The sequence below is a fragment of the Coregonus clupeaformis genome, chromosome 20 (genome assembly GCF_020615455.1).
Source record: "Coregonus clupeaformis isolate EN_2021a chromosome 20, ASM2061545v1, whole genome shotgun sequence".
Classification (NCBI taxonomy): Eukaryota; Metazoa; Chordata; class Actinopteri; order Salmoniformes; family Salmonidae; genus Coregonus; species Coregonus clupeaformis.
This window is the reverse complement of record NC_059211.1, coordinates 27,218,858-27,226,357: the sequence shown is the minus strand read 5'-3', so window position 1 is coordinate 27,226,357 and position 7,500 is coordinate 27,218,858.

Sequence of the window (7,500 nt, the reverse complement as noted above, 5' to 3'; positions counted from 1 at the left end):
ATTTGTAAGTCGCTCTGGATAAGAGCGTCTGCTAAATGACTTAAATGTAAATGTGGTCACTAGCCTCTACAAGTGTGAATAGCATCCTGCTGAGGTAACCATGGAATATTCAGTAAGCATCCTGCTGAGGTAACCAGGGAATATTCAGTAAGCATCCTGCTGTGGTCCAGGGAATATTCAGTAAGCATCCTGCTGAGGTAACAAGGGAATATTCAGTAAGCATCCTGCTGAGGTAACCAGGGAATATTCAGTAAGCATCCTGCTGAGGTAACAAGGGAATATTCAGTAAGCATCCTGCTGAGGTAACCAGGGAAAATTCAGTAAGCATCCTGCTGAGGTAACCAGGGAATATTCAGTAAGCAAAACAGTAATATCATACTACAATGCCCTAAATCGGCCTCACAATATAATATTCTTGGTCAGGAAAGCAGGCAGGCGTGGTCTGGTAGGATTTAGTGTGGGAGAACCCAGGTAACCCCATGTAAGAGCTCTCCCAGAGTGGGGTAATATAACCTCAGGACAGATGTCAGGAATGACTTATACACAGATCCAAGCTGAACTGCATGAAAAGCACATGTTCCATTTGGAAGGAGAGAGAGAAAGAGAAAGAGAGCAGAGAGGGAGAGGGGGAGAGAGAGAGAGAGAGAGAGAGAGAGAGAGAGAGAGAGAGAGAGAGAGAGAGAGAGAGAGAGAGAGAGAGAGAGAGAGAGAGAGAGAGAGAGAGAGAGAGAGAGAGAGAGAGAGAGAGAGAGAGAGACGTCAGAGATACTGAGTTTCAGCTGTAATCTAATAGAGGTGGAAATATATATTACTCACTACATAACACACCATAAAGAAAGACATTCACCAAAACCCCTGTCTACTACTGCTCAGTCACGGCTACAGTCAGGCAGAGAAAGAGAGAGGGGGAAAGAGAGAGAGAGAGAAAGCGAGAGATAGATAGAAAAAAAGAGAGATAGTCTTTGAGAGAGTGTGTGAGAGAGAGAAACAGAGAGGCAGAGAGAGAGAGAGAGAGAGAGTGTGAGAGAGAGAAAGAGAGTGAGAAAGAGAGAGAGAGCAAGAGAGAGAGAGCGAGAGAGAGAGAGAGAGAGAGAGAGAGAGAGAGAGAGAGAGAGAGAGAGAGAGAGAGAGAGAGATTGTTACAACATTGTATATATACATAATATGACATTTGAAATGTCTTTATTCTTTTGAAACTTCTGAGTGTAATGTTTACTGTTAATATTTATTGTTTATTTCACTTTTGTTTACTATCTACTTCACTTGCTTTGGCAATGTTAACACACGTTTCCCATGCCAATAAAGCCCTTAAATTGAAATTGAAATTGAATTGAGAGAGAGAGAGAGAGAGAGAGAGAGAGAGAGAGGAGAAACAAAGGACAGTTCAGTTTGAGAACTGGGAGGAGTGTGGGAGGAGGGGGAGATGATGGATAGAAAAGTTCATATCCCAAACAAACGAGTGCAGCACGGTGCCCTTGGAATCTGCCTCTGACACTAATCCCCCCACCTGGCCGGTCACACACACACGCACACACACAGTTACACCTACACAAACACGGAAATGTTGCCAAAGGCAGTTCAGTGTAGTGGTCTCTGCTGTGCTTGATGCCTGGTGGAAATCAGTGCTTTATTAGCACGTCTGATTCTTCCATGGAGCGTTGCTGCTGCCCACCCGCTGCTCTATGGCCTTAACACAGTATGGAACGCCAATAGAAAGGTTGTGTGTGCTGCGAGAGGTACCTGGTTAATTAGCCAGGCGGGGCTTACACAGAGAGCAGCAGGCCGAAAGCTCCCTCTGTGCTTTAGCCCGCTCTCAGCCTCGCAGGCTTAGTTTACACAAGAAGGTCATTTTAATCAGGCGAATGCCAGGCTGCCTAATCTGCAGGTCTTTGCTTGAGCATAAACAGAGGATATCCTTGGGCTCAGAGTAGCTCAGATACCTGTAGTCATGGAAAAGTCATTTAGTGAAGCTGACCTCCAGACCAAACCCAAATCCCCCCCCCCCTTTCTCTTCTATCGCTCTCCTACTCCTAGAGTACGTGTAATCCTGGTTCATGCTTGATATTATTTCACACCCCACATCGCTGACCTACCCTAAGAGACTATAGGAGTAATCAAACAAACACACACCACCACCAAACCAATTGGGCTTCCTTGCAGGGCTTTTAGATTGAATCCTGTACATGCCAGAGTGGAAAGGAGAGCAAAAAACACATCATTTCTCAGGGGACTCTTGTTTTCTAAGCAGCAGACAAATGTGTCCGTGTGTCAGAGACTCAGACTAACGGATGAATGAGCAGACAGACCCAGACCCTACCCAAACACAGGGGGCTTACCCAGATCCCAGATCCCAGATCCCAGATCCCAGACCCCAGATCCCAGATCCCAGACCCCAGATCCCAGACCCCAGATCCCAGATCCCAGACCCCAGATCCCAGACCCCAGATCCCAGACCCCAGACCCCAGATCCCAGACCCCAGATCACAGACCCCAGACCCCAGATCCAGCATTGCCTGGGAAGGGGAGAGACATACTGCTTGGTGTCTGGGGCATGTGTGTGTGTGTGTGTGTGTGTGTGTGTGTGTGTGTGTGTGTGTGTGTGTGTGTGTGTGTGTGTGTGTGTGTGTGTGTGTGTGTGTGTGTGTGTGTGTGTGTGTGTGTGTGTGTGTGTGTGTGTGTGTGTGTGTGTGCACTCTGACCCTGGTTAGACTCTCAGGGCTGTTTTTCTAGACCTGTGTTACCTATGCTCCCAGTGGAGAGAACATGCCAGGACGCTGAGTAATGAGCTTAACTTGAGCTGGGACGATAAACCGAAAATTATTGACACCACTTATCGTGCTCATTTTGCTGATATCGTTCATTACAAATAAGTAACCTATACTACACTCTTAGAAAAAAAGGTGCTATCTAGAACCTAAAAGGGTTCTTCGGCTGTCCCCATAGGAGAACCCTTAGAAGAGCCCTTTTTGGTTCCAGGTAGAACTCTTTTGGGTTACACATAGAACATTTTCCCTAGAGGGTTCTACATGGAACCCAAAAGGGTTCTACCTGGAACCAAAAATAGTTATCCTATGGGGACAGCCGTAGAACCCTTTTGGAACACTTTTTTTCTAAGAGTGTAAAGAAATGTGAAGTTTGAAATAAAATAAATTTGCTAATATGGGTGACTGTTAATGAGACAATTGATGGCTACAACCATCAAACCAGTAGTAGTAGGTTAAATAATATATATATATATATATATATATATATATATATATATATATATATATATATATTTGAACTGTGGTGCACATTGTTATAAACGTATCAATATCACATTAATTCAGGCAATTTATCACAATATGGATTTTGTTAATATCGCTCAGCTCTAAGCTTAACTTACTCTCTCTCAATTCAATTCAATTTCAATTCAAAGGGCTTCATTGGCATGAGAAACATATGCTTACATTGCCAAAGCAAGTCAAATAGATAATAAACAAAAGCGAAATAAACAATAAATTAAAAAAAACAGCAAACATTACACTCACAAAAGTTCCAAAAGAATAAAGACATTTCAAACAAAGACATTTCTCTCTCTGTCTCTCGATGTCTGACAGACACTTGCTTTGTCTCCATCTCACTCCTCTACTACAGTATATCTTAATTCTATCTTGTATCAGTCCCCTCCATCCCCATCTCCCTGTCTCCCGTCCTGCTACTACTGTCAATCACTTCCTCTGTCATCATCAGACTGATAAGGTATCGATAAGGACTTCTCGTGTACACACATACAGTGGGGAAAAAAAGTATTTAGTCAGCCACCAATTGTGCAAGTTCTCCCACTTAAAAAGATGAGAGAGGCCTGTAATTTTCATCATAGGTACATGTCAACTATGACAGACAAATTGAGAAAAGAAATCCAGAAAATCACATTGTAGGATTTTTTATGAATTTATTTGCAAATTATGGTGGAAAATAAGTATTTGGTCACCTACAAACAAGCAAGATTTCTGGCTCTCACAGACCTGTAACTTCTTCTTTAAGAGGCTCCTCTGTCCTCCACTCGTTACCTGTATTAATGGCACCTGTTTGAACTTGTTATCAGTATAAAAGACACCTGTCCACAACCTCAAACAGTCACACTCCAAACTCCACTATGGCCAAGACCAAAGAGCTGTCAAAGGACACCAGAAACAAAATTGTAGACCTGCACCAGGCTGGGAAGACTGAATCTGCAATAGGTAAGCAGCTTGGTTTGAAGAAATCAACTGTGGGAGCAATTATTAGGAAATGGAAGACATACAAGACCACTGATAATCTCCCTCGATCTGGGGCTCCACGCAAGATCTCACCCCGTGGGGTCAAAATGATCACAAGAACGGTGGGCAAAAATCCCAGAACCACACGGGGGGACCTAGTGAATGACCTGCAGAGAGCTGGGACCAAAGTAACAAAGCCTACCATCAGTAACACACTATGCCGCCAGGGACTCAAATCCTGCAGTGCAAGACGTGTCCCCCTGCTTAAGCCAGTACATGTCCAGGCCCGTCTGAAGTTTGCTAGAGTGCATTTGGATGATCCAGAAGAGGATTGGGAGAATGTCATATGGTCAGATGAAACCAAAATATAACTTTTTGGTAAAAACTCAACTCGGTCGTGTTTGGAGGACAAAGAATGCTGAGTTGCATCCAAAGAACACCATACCTACTGTGAAGCATGGGGGTGGAAACATCATGCTTTGGGGCTGTTTTTCTGCAAAGGGACAAGGACGACTGATCCGTGTAAAGGAAAGAATGAATGGGGCCATGTATTGTGAGATTTTGAGTGAAAACCTCCTTCCATCAGCAAGGGCATTGAAGATGAAACGTGGCTGGGTCTTTCAGCATGACAATGATCCCAAACACACCGCCCGGGCAACGAAGGAGTGGCTTTGTAAGAAGCATTTCAAGGTCCTGGAGTGTACTAGCCAGTCTCCAGATCTCAACCCCATAGAAAATCTTTGGAGGGAGTTGAAAGTCCGTGTTGCCCAGCGACAGCCCCAAAACATGGGAGGAATGGGCCAAAATACCAGCAACAGTGTGTGAAAACCTTGTGAAGACTTACAGAAAACATTTGACCTGTGTCATTGCCAACAAAGGGTATATAACAAAGTATTGAAGAAAATAAACTATTGACCAAATACTTATTTTCCACCATAATTTGCAAATAAATTCATTAAAAATTCTACAATGTGATTTTCTGGATTTTTTTTTCTCATTTTGTTTGTCATAGTTTACGTGTACCTATGATGAAAATTACAGGCCTCTCTCATCTTTTTAAGTGGGAGAACTTGCACAATTGGTGGCTGACTAAATACTTTTTTCCGCACTGTATATGCACGCACCCAGGCACACACACACAGTTTTGGAGTGTTTCCCAGAGTTCTGCAAGGCAGTCTTCTTATCAACCTGTCTGATTTCTGCTGTGTGAGGGAGAGGAGGATAGGAGAGAGAGAGAGAGAGAGAGAGAGAGAGAGAGAGAGAGAGAGAGAGAGAGAGAGAGGAGGATAGGAGAGAGAGAGAGAGAGGGAGAGAGAGAGAGAGAGAGAGAGAGAGAGAGAGGAGGATAGAGAGAGAGAGAGAGAGGGAGAGAGAGAGAGAGAGAGAGAGAGAGAGAGAGAGAGAGAGAGAGAGAGAGAGAGAGAGAGAGAGAGAGAGAGAGAGAGAGAGAGAGAGAGAGAGGGAGAGGAGAAAAGGAGAGAAAGCCTGCCTGTCTGTGTGACTGATTGTTCCAGAAAGGGTGCCATTTAGCTTTTAGAGCCCCTGATAATGAAAAGCAGAGCTCTTTTACATCTCAGCGATAACACCGACACATCCATCATTTACTACAGGAACGCCCCAGCCTCAGCCCCAGTTAACCTTTCAGAGGCATTACCTGCTGCTGAGAAGGGATGTTAGAATGTGTGCACAATGTCCAATCATATGAAACCGCCTTTTATGGTCTAATTTTGCATGTCAGACTTGACATCTATGGCATATTAGGTAATCAGTAGTGATGGGGGAAAAAATCTATACAGTTACGCTAATTGGCTGTACCTGCACCAAAACTCCAGTATTGTTCCTTCGTAGTTTGTTCTCCATCTTCTTTTTAAATAGGGAGCCAATTTGTTTTCAGTTCTTTTTATTTCCATGACTGATCAAAACTTGTTTTCTCATGGCTCTCTCTTGTCCCTCTGTAGCAGACATATGGTGAGCAACATCGAATAGTAATACATTTAGAATTGTGAGAATAGCAATACATTTACATTTTAGTCATTTTGCAGACGCTCTTATCCAAAGCGACTTACAGTTAGTGAGTGCATACATTTTCATACTGGCCCCCCGTGGGAAACGAATCCACAGCCCTGGTGTTGCAAGCACCATGCTCTACCAACTGAGCTACAGGGGACTATTGCAATACATGTCGTATCGGCACCAAAGTTTTGTGATAATATTGTATCGTTAAGTCCTTGGCAATTCCCTACTAATCTGAGTATAATAATCATACACACGTCTGGGTCCACAAGATGACTTATGGTTGAACTCTTCTAGTCAATAGGAAAACCTTTCTTTTCCTGTAGATACTGTTATCCGGTGTAATGGGCAAGCAGGCTTTTGGTGTTTCTATTTTAGGTCTGTCTTTATCAGTGGACGTCTGTGCTGGAGTGGGGAGGATGTTGAGTGTTTGGGTACTGACTGAGTGTGTATGTTCAGAGTTTAGTATGTGTGTCCAGTGTAGGCCTACGTGTGCGTGTTGCATGTTTTCCTTACTCTCACTCACCAATGAGTCTGCCTCAATGTCCTCAAGAATCCTCGTCTGACCAACATTGAAAATACTGTAGAACTGAAACAATAATATTCTGAGCCTGCGTCCTTTGGCTGTGAGTTCCTTCAGGCAGACACTTTCATCCTTAGACCCTCACATCTTTGATTTGTCCCTGTGACCCCTGCACAGTAACACTGGCTGTGAGTTCCTTCAGGCAGACACTTTCATCCTTAGACCCTCACGTCTTAGATTTGTCGCCATGAACCCCTCACAGTAACACTGGCTGTGAGTTCCTTCAGGCAGACACTTTCATTCTTAGACCCTCACATGTCTTAGATTTGTCCTCCTGGTCCATGACCAGTAACACAGCTGGATGTTTCAGGTTGAAGTTAAGGACACAACAACAAGACTGGCCCGCGAGGGATTTGAACCGGCAAACCTTTGAGGAGACGTACATTACCCTCCCCACTGGAAGCCCAGCTTCACTGAGGAACAGATCTGTCCATGTCAGTCAGAGCGGCTCATCATTTCTTCAATGCACACACTAACAGAGAGAGAGGGGGGAGAGAGAGAGAGAGAGAGAGAGAGAGAGAGAGGGGGGAGAGAGAGAGAGAGAGAGAGAGGGGGGGAGAGAGAGAGAGAGAGAGAGAGAGAGAGAGAGAGAGAGAGAGAGAGAGAGAGAGAGAGAGAGAGAGAGAGAGAGAGAGAGAGAGAGAGAGAGAGAGAGAGAGAGAG